The sequence below is a fragment of the Buteo buteo genome, chromosome 9 (genome assembly GCF_964188355.1).
Source record: "Buteo buteo chromosome 9, bButBut1.hap1.1, whole genome shotgun sequence".
Lineage (NCBI taxonomy): Eukaryota > Metazoa > Chordata > Aves > Accipitriformes > Accipitridae > Buteo > Buteo buteo.
This window is the reverse complement of record NC_134179.1, coordinates 18246563-18261146: the sequence shown is the minus strand read 5'-3', so window position 1 is coordinate 18261146 and position 14584 is coordinate 18246563. Positions and strand designations below refer to the sequence as shown.

At 40.6% G+C, this 14584-nt stretch overlaps 1 long non-coding RNA gene across 1 annotated transcript in view; it reads right to left on the bottom strand.

Moving 5' to 3' along the window:
• Window positions 1-14109, bottom strand: part of LOC142034393 (uncharacterized) — a 471960-nt gene extending 457851 nt beyond the window's left edge. The window contains exon 1 of the long non-coding RNA XR_012651641.1: window positions 13042-14109. This is a non-coding gene — a long non-coding RNA (uncharacterized LOC142034393). The remainder of the gene's footprint in view (window positions 1-13041) is intronic.
• Window positions 14110-14584: the final 475 nt, after the last annotated feature.

The following is a 14584-nucleotide window of genomic DNA, read 5'->3' as shown; positions in this document are numbered from 1 at the left end:
TCAGAAAAGATGGTTTTACTGACATGCCTCCTGGCACATTCCCAGCCAGGAGGAGAAAACCCGTGTAATGGGCTCTTAACTGGCACTTGAGAGCTTCTCAATGTCTTCTCTGCAATAGATTTTTTTTTTTAGTAACCTCGAGCAATCCACTTAACACTTCATGTACTTCAATTCTCCACCCATGCGATAGCCTCCTCTCTATGCAATAAAGAAGTTGTGAGGTTACAACACTGACTATGAGGTGCTCAACTGCTATTTCATGAACGGCCATATCAGTACCCTAGCTAGACAGTAACAATTAAAGCTAAAGCTGTCATTTCTCCTTTGCTCTCTGTCCCTGAAACGCCTGCTGCAGCAGTGCCAACTAGGCTGACCTTTCTTTACAGAAAGAATAAAACCTACTACTATTGTACATGGATGAGCAAGACTAGAATGAAACAATTAGGAAATGCAGCACACCTCACATATGCCCTTATGTAGGAAAGCCAGAATTATTAGCATAATCACAGTATGCTCTGTTAGCATTAGAATTAAAACTGGAGAGAGGAGGCAGAGGGAGCCCATTGTTAATGCAGACAATTCAGCCAAACAACAGTTGGCCTTACTAATTAGCAAAACAGTGCCACTTTAAGAGGCTCTTTGGGTACTCCCCAGGGAATTTCAGACATCAAGGCAGCTAATACGTTTTCCACAAAAAGCTGGCAAGAGCTAAAACCTGCACAGCCAAATACCTGTGTGCAAGGAATCACCATCCTGAGCAAGTTCCGTGCTGAGAAAAGCCTGGATTCACTCATTCATGAAAACGTTGCCAGCCTGCATGTTCTACTGCAGGTTTCCTTACACTTGTGCTTTGTTTTGTTCTTCACTCTCATTTCAAGCTCTTGAAAGTAGATGATTATCAAAAATTAACAACTCTTTTTTTTTTTCTTTTTTAATGTGCATCTCTCACCCTATTAAAGAAGAAAACTCGGAAGTATGAACTTCTTAAGTCCAAGCATGAGAACAGAATCAAATGAACCTGCTTCATTCCACTTAAGGAGCTTCAGAGAATTTTGGAGAAGAAAGGAATCTGAGATTTTGAAAAGCCTGGAACTGGACTTAAAAATATACCTGGCTGGATATCAAAACTGCATCATTTAAGTAAATCTAACTCCTTGCTTCCTTATGTACCCAAAGGATGCCTCTCACTGCCCAGCAGCCTGAAGCCAGCCCCCACCCTGTCACAGTACAGCTGCTGTGTGCTGTTCATGGCAAGTTAACATGCAAGCCAGGCCTACAGCAGGTCCCCAGTCTCTACTTACTAACTTGGAGATGAAAGAAACAATTCTGCTGGGAAAAGCTGTGTACTTCATACTGCATTACACTCACTTCAGCCTATGTTAGTGTATTTAAAGAACTGCTGGTTACTTAGCATAACGATTCAACTAAGGCCATTCATTATAAGTCTGTCCTGGAGGACAGAAAGATCTGTTCTCCTACATAGGATATTTTGGCTCTATAAAGTATATGATGATGGCTGCAGAGAAAGATATGCCTAAAGTATAGCACACAAGAATAATAACCTTAAATGTTAAAAGCATATTAATATTTCATCAGGGGAACCAGAAGAGCTGGAAAGTACTAGGAGCCCTATCACATGATAATCATTTGATAGGACACTACATCCAGCCACAGGGATAATTCACAGGGATTACAACTGCTCTATTTTCATTGGCAGGCAGCGGTAGACGCACTGACAGCAGGAATTTGGTTGTGCAAACAACTCCTGAGTAATTAGTCAGGGTCAGGGAAGGATCTGGCTTCAGAGAAGTCAGTCTTATTACTGGCACTGCTCTCCAAGCTTTGCACCAGCCCAGTTGTCCCATTTCTTCTGTTCATGTAAGTCAAAGGATTGCTGTCTGCTACAGAATACGGTGGATTGAAATTATTTATTCTGCATTAGGCTGCCACAATCATGTTTTGTTTTTGTCTAGCCCACCCCTAGATGAATTGTCAAATGCTAGAAATTTCCTGAGATGTAGGATCGGTGTTTGGATTTAAACACCCAAATTGGCCAGCTTGACAGCCACTGGGTCACTCAGGAGACTGAGTCCAAGGTTCAAGGGTGAGGATTGTACAGAAGCTTGGGGGAAAAAGGCACAGCCCAGTGGTTTCTCTCCCAGAAAATAGCTCCTTAAAAGAGGCTGGACTATGATTCATGCAAAGATCCATGGGTCTCCAGGTAACAATGCTAAATGGTGCCCAAAAAGCCTCAGAAGGTTATGCTAGAAGAGACAGAATAGCAGGGAAGACACCACAAAAGCCTAATAGGAATCAACATTGTGAAAAATCCTGAAGTTTCTGTCCTCATTCTGCCTTCTGACTCACAAGCGAGAAGACAAATCATAACATTAAAAGTGAGAAAATTCAAAACTGAAAAAGAGCAGAATTTTTTCTGCGCAACTTACAATTGTACTAAAATCTTATTGTCACAGGATGTCAAAAAGGCCAAGAACTTAGCAAGACTCAAAGCAGGGTTAGACATTTAACATGGTTAATGAGAACCTTCTCTGTTATATCTGTAGATACTAAGTGCTAACATACCTTTTGGAAGGGAGAGGCAAAATAGAGTGCTTCAGGGTTCAAGCCAATCTTTACGTATTTAACACCTATCTTCATGTGCATTCTAGGTGCTTATACCATGCATGTTGCATGGCATTTAAGCCCCTCAACAAAAGTATTTTCCTGAGCTTCTGGAGGCCCATAGCTGAGGCTTGGCTTGATCTAAAACTGCAGCTAAGACAGCCTGATGTCATTTTATTCCAAGCCTTTCACCATACTGAGTGTGGCATTAAACCTGCCCTTTACATTTCTATGCAGAGCAGCAAAGGCAAGCTTTGATATTACTTTATCCTTCTGCTTCTTCATTTCTGGAGCAGAGGATGACTGCGCATTACACAATGCTTTTGCCGCTAATATTTCCATACTTACTCAACTTCAAGGTGAAGTAAACTGCCAAACAAGCAGACTGGAGGTTTTTCTTTGTTTTTCTCTCCATCTTCATTGCATGTATCAGAACATGCCTAAAGGCATGTAAGCATACACACTATATTGTGTTACCACCAAAACATTACCTTTCCTTGAAACCCAGACTGAGCAGTCTTTTTTTTTTAAATATATATACACACAAATAAAAATAAAACTGCCTGTGAACAGCCTTCAGGCATCAAAATGTCTGTGGTCAAGGGTCATCAATCTTGCATCACCAAAGAAGAGCTTTCTGCCTCCTCTCTTCCCCACACCACCAAAATACATTAATTAAAATTGTTTGTTCCCTCCTCATCCCAGTGTGAGCTCATCCCCTCGTGACACGTTCTGACCTTCAGAAAATGGGCTGCTTCTCTGCCCTGTTAGCTTGCAACATAAAGTCCAGATCTCCATAAAACTGTTTCCTAATTGCTCATCAATGATTGCATTTATCTCTCAGGCAAGCCAGATTGCAGTGGTTAATAGTATAAATAGTATCTAGAGCAACAAGGGCTGTGGTTCAGTTTACTTCATAGCTATCTAAAAGGCAGTCTACATTAGCATCAGTAACCTGAAGACATTATTCACACAAGTTTTTAAGCCTGTTAACACAATTTATTAGAACTTTGGGGCTTTGGAGTAACAACCCATTGAAACGAGCGATAAAGAGGATAACCATCGCTGCCAAAGTGAACTTTATATACAGTTAAAGCAACTGACATGATCAAGTGGGAGAAGGCTAGCATAAGACAAGAGTTGAAAAATAATTAAGGTTTTAACTTAATTCAATTACAGCAAAATGTATTCATATAAAAATTTTTTAAAAATCACATTTTCCAGTAATTCTGATTCAGTTAAATTTTTACAGTATATAAATAATTCTAATTATGCTCATATAACATTAGCTTTCCTGTATGCAGGCATTTAGAAATATGTTAAATTAAATTATCTACATGCAGTGGAAACATAATATAAAGGATTATCTGAAAAGCCAGGAACAGCAGGCCAACATGAGCAAATCTCTTCTGTAATGTCTGACAAAGCCTAATAAGAGCACAGAAGTAGAGCTCGCATTTTCCTGGGAACCATTCTTTTTGCAAATGAAACATTTAATTACAAATCCGAGTCCATAAATAGACTCTTCATGTTGGAAGAGGGAAAGGAGGACTTGATGCAGATGCGCCACTAGATTAAGAGAAGACACTAAAAGAAATTTATCAATGTCACAGGTAATTAATTATAAGTCCCCATCTACAGATGGGGATGGCTGTTTTTATCAGCCAGGATTCCCAGAATAGCAGGTGGTCAAGAAAGAGCCTAGCAAGTTCTCTGTCTGCTCACCTACCTATTTCTGACTTGTCTACATTACAAACACGTGGCTTTAAATTACTCCCACTGGGTCAAAGAAATACATTGTTGTCAATGCTCATGTTTATTATTGTAAGACTTGTGGTATCTGCCGCTTTTTTGTAAACCTCCAGTTTTGGAGGTCATGTGATTAAACTTTTTTTTTTTTAAGGACAGCTGATTAACTTCTAATCTTCATTATTTCAGAGAACAGCGTGAAAAAGATTAATTCAAAAGATTCAAACACATGAGAAGGCAAGGGCAAAGAAACCAAAATGTAGATGGTGTATTTCCAAACATCCACTTTATTAAGCTTTTTATATTTTGGGGATATAAATGTATAACATCTTTATATTAATCTTACCAAATACACAGCAGTGTTTGCAGACCAACTATAGCTTTACATATACATATTTTAGAAAATATAGTAGGCATACATGTACAAACACCAAATAGTGAAATACATGCATAGATCTGCTCCCTAAAAACCTTAGCGAACAAAAACTAAACACTTTTAAGGTGTATGTCTTCAAACAAACAAACAAAAAAAAACAAGATATGACTACATTTTTCTTGATGTGAATAGACTCTGGTTCTCTTAGCATATAAACCATTGGTCTCTGCTCCCAGGAACAGTTTCTGACTATATTGTGGCTCTTTAGTGGTCTTTTTTAAAAACAAAGCACAGCATTCTTTCAGTTCTTTATGCATTACTCTCAAGATCAAAATAGTGTGATAGCTTGAAATGAAAAACTACAGCCAGTACCTGTAAGCAGCTTCCCCAAATCATGTTTTTAAACAATATGCAGCTCCCTAATATTGGTTCTCTTAGCTATAAACATAGGCCCGATTCCCGGAATGCAACTCAGAGCCACAACTTCCTGGCCAGAGATATAAATGCCAGTCACTGAGGCACCACAACACACAAAGCACAGTTTAAAGGGGCTTCTATGACCTCTGCTGCCCCATGCTAAAATGATTTTCCACACCAGCAGTGCACAGGAGAGCTGATACTGTTACAGTCTGTAGCTGCAGTGACCAGGAGAGTAACACTTAGCATTTTACCATATGCAATATGAAATTGCTCCCCAGCAACCCACTCTTCTAAATGCTCAGCTGTGTGCAAAAACCTACAAAAGTAAGAGGTGTGCTGAACTCAATATGGGCACCTACATGACTTAAGTGGAGCAAAAGCACATTCATTCATAAGGTCAAGGTCCCAGTAACCTGATTGCCATTAGGAAAGTCTCAAGAATAACTTGAAATACAATTCATCAAGTGGAAGCATAATGACAACTGGAGTGCTAACCTGGTCATTCAAGGCTCAATTTAATTCGCAGATACGGTCATTCGCTTACAGTACTTTATGTTTGAAGATGATTAGAAGAAAAGAAAAAAGAAAACCCTGCTCAAGAGCTTCATGTTAGCAGAGTCCTCACTTTCTAAGAGAGGAGATAACAATACACTTTAATTTCAGGTGCCAATAACCTCCAAAAATGTTTAGGTCCTTTAACTAATATGTTAAAAGTATAATCAACATAAGTGAGACATGTGTCTAAGAGCAAAAGAAGCACAATGAAGTCTAGTGTATCACAATGATAAGCATTCAAATGAAAAGACTTCAGGAACAAGATTTTCCAGCTTTCATGATTTCAAGCTCACCTGCCCATGCTGAAGATGAAATGAGATCCCTTAGCAGACTAGAGGAAGGGGGTGATGGACGCACCCAAGGAGCTTCAATGCATTTGCAGATCCAAGCCCAGGACACCTGAGCCAGTCTGCACAGCAAGACTGCTTTGGAAGTGCAGGACACAGTCCAAGCTTTCATCTATCAGGTTTACCATTGGAATAGTACCAAACCAGCCCTGCTTCAGGAATCAAGTATGTGTTTTGGACAGTTTGAATCTGACCCCAAGGCCAGGCTCAAATACACTTGTGCACAGCAGTATAAAGGTAGCTGCTAACACCAAAATTAAGTATGGAATGGTATTCTAGGGAAACTTCAGCACAGGGTATGGAGGACTGCCCTCATTTTTCAGGCACGGCAAGAGGAGCCAAAAAGTGTTGCTGTAACCTGCTGAACCTCACACTGCAAATGTCTCAGTCACAGATGAGTGGCAGGGAAGCACGACTGACATGGCTTGCCTGCTTCACATTACAGAGCCACAGAATGGCTGAGATTGCTCCATTCTGTTCACCAAAAAAAAAACGCAAAAAGCACACAAGGATCTGCCTATGTCTGAGAACTCACTGGCTGCATAGCACCTTGACAGCTGAATCCCTCCAAGATGGTTTTGAAGTGGTGGGGGTGGCCCTAGCACCCTACCAGGCCCCCTGTCCATCCTCCAACCACCCAGGAACCAGTGGGTTCCCAAATACTTCCCTATCAGAACAGGAAACATAAGAGGGCTCAGACTTTAATGTGAATGGACTTTGAAGGAACAAACGTGACAGCGAAAAAGCAATCACAGCAAAAAAAGCATTTGCCTGCTCACCTTTTTTTTCTCTTTAAATAAATTAGCAAGAGGGCACTTGGGAGTGACGTCAGAATCAAATCCCATGCCTAGAAGAGCTGCCAGTATTACAGAGTCTGCCCTGTTTCCCCCTGCCTCCCTCCTACCTCAAGGCCAAGTCTGCACCAGTGGGAATGATCACAAGTGCTGTAACTGTACAAGTGCAACCCTGCCTTTAACTAACAAGGCAGTACTAGAGAACTGTATGTCCTTCAGCTTCAGACATTAATTTGTATATTATTGTATAGAGAGGTCAACTTCAGGCAAGTATTAGATTATTTATAACTTCAAATAAGTTACTTTGCAAGCTCATTTGCCAGACTTCCATGTGAGGCAGCATTTGATAGAAATATGGAAAGTGGCCTGAACTTTAAATGACAAACAGATGAGAAGGTCCAGTGAAAATCAAACACTTTTGAAGGCCATGTGTTTCCATAGGGAATATAAATGGGATTTTTAATTGATGTTGACGTCAGGTCATGGTAACATTTTGGGTGATCCCAATTAGTGGGGTTACAAAAAACAGTAAAGAAAGGAACTTGATTATGGCTAGCCCTGGAAAAAGAGATCTGGCAGAAGTATTCCCTACATTTCTTAATTCAGGGAGTAATCTCTTCTGTAATGTAACTATCTACATATTCTTGCAGTCAACAATTTCTGGCAGCCACCAGGCACTGTGACAGCTTTTTAATGCCAAAGATGCTGAGTACTATCCTATTATCTTTTAATCAGTTTTGCCTTTTTGATCTTCAGTGATTTGGACAGGTCTGAGTGCAGAGCTAGCTCAGGACTCTGAAGTTGAACTGGCAGTCCCCATAAAGACTTCCTATGTGATTTTCTGTCACTTGGCTTTTCTGAAACTTAACCCCCCAATTGCACAAATGAGGATATAACCTCTCACAGGGGTGACATGAGGATAAATATATTGAACCATGGAAGGTTCTCACATAGTATATTAATGGAGGCACTAAGAGCACCTAGAAGTTACTCAGATTTATTTCCCAGATGGCATCTGCCCATGTTGGAGTAACCAGGGTTCACTGCTTCTCATTCAGAGCTTCACTCAGATCATCAAACTGTTTTTAAGCTGGGGTTTTAAAGTATTTCCACCAACAAAAGTCAAACATGTTTTTCCAACTCAAGATGGATGGGCAAGATCGTTCTATTGCACTGTTACAAAATTCTTTGTGCAGAAACAGTTTCTAAATGAAAACCATCTTACTAAAGTAACAGCTTGCACACAAATGCACCACCAAAATAAATTTTTACCTGTGCCAGCAAAGCCTTTCACATCACATTTAACATATTTACCAGCTCTGCATTAAGAAGTACTTTTTCCTGGTTCACAATGGACAAGTAAATTGTAACTTATCCGTCATTTTTTTAAATCCCTTTGTTCTAAGAAAGCTGTAGTACCCACACTGAGGGAATCTGAGATTCCACAGGTTTATAGAAAAAGATCAAGTCTGAGCCTTCTATGTGCTATTCATGAACCTGTGCTATTTATCATCTCCAGTTGTGCCTTGATATAAAGGCACTGGAAACCAGCAGAATCTACGACAGTCTAAAATTAGTTTAGCTGGTTAAAAAAAAAAAAAAAATGAAAACCAAAACAAACAACAACAAAACAAAAACCAAAAAAAATAAGAAAAAGAAACATTGGTAAGGAGAGCTCTTACAGTCGGTTTGAACATGAGTGGAGTTATTCTTCACATCAGTGTTCAGCTGCCCCTTTCCCACCAAGGGCATCATCTTGTGTTTCATCTTAGGGATGAGGATTAAAAACCAATGGGGAACAGTGAGATGGAGCACCTCTAGTTTGTCCAGGAGCAAGGCTTTCACCTTTTCCCCCTTGATCAAAGCACTTTCCAGCTGATGCCACAGGAAGATTCAGCTCACTACAGCCTCCTAGACTTACACTGTCTCTTCCCAGGCAACAGCCCTGGCCCTGACAGGACACATTTATCCTTGATGCTGTATTTTTGGTGGGGTTGTTCTTACCTTGACACTGTTATGGCTGTGCCTTTACACTTCAGGCTCTTCCCCAGGCTCTTCTGCTCTTTGCTTATGTAAGAAGGCTTTTGCTCATTTGCAGCTATTAGAGGGTAGCCACCTACCCTTTGGGGACTCATGTGGCACAAGTGCAAATGTGGAAGACACAGAGATAGACTTCCATCTTCATTTCCAGATAAGCCCTGCCAGCCACTATTTTGGTCTGGGGCAAATTCACACTTGTCATCAGTTTGCACAGCTGTGGAGCCACCCAGACCCTTCTTCCAGACTAGAGACCTGGGGATGGGAGGAAAGGGCAATTTTGCAAGTCACACACAGCTTGTTCCCCTCTTCTCTTCTTAAGTCATTCCCACATCATAGCTATATCAGGGTTCAAGAGAATCTGGGGGACATTCACCATTAAGCAAACCCAGCAGTTATTTATGACTCAGAAATAATGTTTCCTCTCCCTCTACTTCTTCCACAGAGATAGCAGTCAAAAAGCCTTTGAGGGCCTTTTAAAAAGAGAGAAAAAAACCCAAACAAAGAAAGAAAAACCAAACACACACACACACACCCCCGAAACTATGTTCCTTCTCTTCTTGCAAACAGAGTGGGTATTTACCACCTACAGAAAGTGTCCAAAGAACTGATGAGAAATCCAAAAGCAATGGAAGTGCCCTTGTTAAACACAATCTCACTTGGGAATATAAAATTTAGGTTTGCTATTCATGCAGTTAATGCTTCATCACAGTGGATCCTTTTCTTTCTTTTTTGTCTGAATTTGAAAGCTAGGAGATAGAATATCAGAACAGCAAAGCATGGTGTTCTGAAGTTATTTTTCTCATTAGGTTGTATGCTCCAGGATATAGTTAGATCCCCTAGAGATTTATTGTCTTTTGTACGACAATCAGAGGCCTTGAAAGGTGTATAAGTATTAGTTTTGAAAACACATATGGCTTAGAACAAAGAGAAAGAGACTGATCAAACAGCGGGGGCAATGTACAGGAGTTAATAATACAAAATAATTCTGAGCAACGGCCAGTTTTCACAAAGAAAACATCTCAATGTGGATGCCATATTGTCAATTAGACCCAGTCATTTTCAGATGTAATGGGAAGTGGAATACAATATCTACATCTGATGTATGAACACAACTGTAAAGAATCAATACCATCTGGCTGCAAAGCATTTGGTCTTTTAGTCAGCAAAACCAGGCCGTTCACGCAATAAAGAACAGTTCAGACAATATGGGAACCTCAGACTTTTCAGCATATCATTTGCAGGGCAATTTTTAAAAGAGGAGACAAAGTTTCAGCAGTGCTTTACCAATAAATCTGAATGTAGGGAATAACCTCAATGAGGGCCAGGGGTTGAGGTGGAATCTGTGTTCCTTCAGGAAAGGTTTATGCCTTCACATGTGTTACATTACAGTCCAAATTCAGAGCCGTGTAAGCGGGTCCAGCGCCAGGTTGGGGTTTGGCCCTGCATTTTCTCATTATGCTTGTCACAAGACATCAGAAGTAATCACACCACACAGCACTATGAATGCTAATAAAATAAACCAATGATTGATGAAGAACTTTATCCTGGAACATCAGCTATCTTAACTTGTGTTTCATGGGTACAGTGGCATTAATTGTTTCCATACTGACTTAACTGTTTTGCCAGAAATTAGCACTGCTGCTATTTACTAAAATTGTATTTTTATGCCAATTCTTTTCTTTTCCCTTCTTTTTCTTTTTTTCTCCTGAAGTTCTAGCCCCATTATTTACCTTCACTTTGAAAGGCTGGATAAAAGAAACTCTACATGTCACACTGCTTTCTCCAAGCCTTCTCACTGGCAAATTAGGCCCCACTCGTGATGCTTTAAGAACTAACAAGCACTTGAAAACCTGGGAGCAGGTTTGGGTTTCTAATGATGTGTAAATCTGGGGGAATGAAGGAATTGTGTCATCAAGCAGCAGATTTTCCATAGTGGGGAAGGAGCAGACAGAGCTCTGTTTGTCCAGTTTGGCATATAACACTGCCCTAAGCTCTGGCATGCAGCTGACACCCAAGAACATCCCTGGACCTTGGCTGTCAGAAAAGGCAGTCTTTAGGGACAAAGGGCAAAAATAACTCCAATGGGTAAACAGCCAACTGGCTGAATTTAGGAAGGAATGTCTAAGTAATGCAGGACATGCTAATGTAAAGCCAGATACTGACTTACTGCGAATTGCCTTAGCTCTAGGTAAGCTTATTCAGAAAGGCCAATTACATAAGCTGAGGATCTGACCAGTAAAATTTTCTAGGTTTTTGTTGTTGTTGTATGGAGAAAATAATGTAGGAGTTCACTCTTTATGTCATATTCCACCCACAGAAGTCTTAAAGGGACTCTGTACTCACAGGAAAATACCAAACTTCATATTTTATATAAATATATTTTATATTCCATTAGGACTGAGCTTAAATGTTTGTGATCCAACAACATCAGAAAAGACTACAGAGCCAACTCTGTAGCATGACCACTTAATGAGTGGAGTTCTGCACAGTGCTGTCCTGTTCCTCAGTCAATACCATCAGGGAGGATGCTCACAATGTAGTAAGAAAGAAAAAAACCTGAGACATGCAGCAATACCTCTGAGCCAAAGGATGAACGCAAGTCTCCTGACCTTACTGTGGCTTGGTTTTTTTTATTTTGTTTGTTTACAATTACAAGAAAAGAGCTGAATGGCCTTTTCTACTCTCCTGTGCTAGTATTTTGCCTGTACTTGCTACATTGTCAGCAGCACAAAACATTGAAGATTAGGTCTTGCAACATTCCTATAAGCAAAGCTTACACACCTTCATACCTCCTGATGTAAAACAGTACACACTGCAAGAAGCTTGCTGCCTCTCAACTTTTCTTTAACTTTGTAACTTCACATATTACATTGCCATATACACAGATTGAGAGCAGTCAGGCCACCTGTCTTCATGAAGATCCAAGGGGAAAAAATGAGCATCTATCTGACTGCCTATTCCCACTCCCAAACGGTCTGAATACAAGTTAAACACAGTCCCTTCTACTTTTTTCAAGGCCTCCGTCATACACATACTGAGCGCTGCCAGGTTTCACTATACAGTGACAGCAATGGGCAGACAAACTCTCATACCATTACACTGGGTTGTATCCCACCCCATTGACTTCAATAGGCCTCCACAATGTGTCCCCTGAAACATGTCTGGCTGCAATTTCTATTTTTAGTTATGCCTGGCAAATCTTGAACTTCCAATATCAGAATTTAAAGAAATACATGAAAAACACTATTTTCCTTTTAAAAATTTTTTGTCCTGGGTCTCCTAGAGATGCTCTGCTCAGCTAGTGCTGTCATTATATCGCTCAATAAAATGGATCATTTTTAACTCTCAGCAGCATCAGAAGTACCACTGCTTCCTTGTGTGAAAGTAGGAACGTGTCAGTTTTGTTTAGCAAATATAATATTTAATGTCTTTGCTCTTAGCATTCAGGACCAGCACTGAGCCAACAGCAAGGATGCAAAGTACACCCTGAACAGTCAGTCTTTTAAAAGCAATTAAGCATGTAAAAAAATTCCCCAGATAAAAAGCAAATCTAAAAGGAAAGATTTCCCCAGGAACACGAAAAATACAAAAGTCACAGCCAAAACCACTTTGTACATTCTGATTCTATGTTGCACTGTCAGTAATTGTGCCTCACTACTGAATTACCAGCCCAGGTAACTCCCACTACAGTTGCCAGAATATATTGCTGGATTGGACTGTTTCTATTTTAGTTGCCAGGGTAATAGTCCACACCCCACAGGCAAGCAAGGGCAGTCATAAAAAGCCTCAACACCCCCTTCTTCCAGCAGTATTCATCATTTACCCAGCAAATTTAGCAACTATACTATATCACATGCAAAAAAAGCCTCCTTAATGGCTTGAACTTGAAAAGTATCAATGATTCCCTCCAAGCCTACTGACTAGCAAGGGGGTTGAAACAGTCATCACTTTGCAGAGACGGTACCCAGACTCTGTGCCAGGACAATCACAATCTTTATCTAGTGCACAGTAACACTGGAAATAACTATCCTGATTTTTGGTTGGTTTTTTTTTTTTTTTTTCAATCTAAACCTTGAAGTCTCTGGTCCTCCCAGGGAATACACCATCCCTTAACACAAGAACCAAGCAGACAACTCACCTGTACAGGCATCAGAAGAAGTCACAGTGGTTCCTTTGTTCAGAGCTGGAGGCCCACTAACCATATTATATTACCTGCCATACCCCTGGACTCACTGCCTTTTGCCTAGGAGTATGCATGGAGCATGACTAGGAGTACAGCTGAGTCTCAGCTTCCTTGATGTTGGAAGCTGAACTGGCTCTCTATGTTCTAAAAAGCTCTTTATGTACAGAATCTTATCTTGTAAATTGATATATTGGTTTGGTTACTGTTTTAAACTATATAATTTGTAGTACACGTCCTGACAGAAAGAATCTTGGGGGGGGGGATATTTTCTGAACATGGAAAAAACTAAAAAGAATGAAATGCAGGAGCAAGCCTCTAGGATTTCCCCTGTGAATTTCTGCAAGTTTCTGTACAAAGAAGCGAAGTTTCTTTCCCTCTGAAAAAGGAAAGTTTTGGGCCCATAACTCTTCAGATTCCTTAGATCTGCATTAGTCTTCAGCAAGCATATGCAGAAACCCTGTGCCTCCACACCATTCCTTTTCATGCTCTCCTTTCAGTTCCCACCAACACAGCCTAGGATAGGTCCACTTCTCAGGACTCAGCAGAAACCCAGGCCAAGTACTTGGTCTGCCGAGAGGAGATTCAACAGAGAATTGCAAGAAGCTTTGTGTCTTGTCACCACAGTCCCCTCTTGCTGGGGCTAGAGAGAGTCCTCCTTAGAAAAAAAAGGTATGAAAGTCTTGGAGATGAGAAAACCCCTCACTTCCTTGCAGACTCCTCTTCCTCTGCTCAGACTCAGAGCATATAATTTAGCCTCTTAACAAAACAAAAACAAACCTAGGAAAAAAAAAAAGAAAAGAAAAAACACAGGAGAATGATGAATACAGCTGCTTCACAGATCTTTCCCAATATGCCCCCGTATTTATTCAAAACTGGTGTGCAACACCTGAATGCAATTCTTCAGCCTGAGGATGATATAAGCAGAGCATTTTCATGCCATCAGTAACCTGATCCCACCCAGCTGGGCTGGCTCTTTGACAGCAGAGGCATTTCATCTTACTGCATAACCATGCTACATCTGCAAAGACAAAAAGAGCTGCCATAAAGGGGTTCCCAACCACAGCAGAAGGGGAGGTGGAGGGTGGAGAAGAGGAAAAAAAATAAGTCCAGATCTGCTGCACTCACACTTAATAAGAACACACACAGAGAAAAAAATATCCATCAAGAAGATGAAGAGCTTCTCGGATAGGGAAGCTTGCTTGCTAACATCACACAGCCTGAACTTCTACCTGACTAAATGGGAGCCTGGCAACAGAGCTCAGAGGGACTGAACTTAAGCTGCCAGCAGAAGCACAGATCTGGTGACCCAGCTCAGGCTCCATGTCATGAAGCTGCTTTTTCAAGATTAGCAGGGCCAAAAATAGGCTTGGAATCATGCTGCGCTTCACAGAAGGGTTTTACCCAACTGCAGAGCAAAATGGGTTATACAAGCAGCAAATAGATTTTATTGAGTCCCAAGAATGGGGAAGAGTGGGAAAAGGGGTTCTGATATTATTTT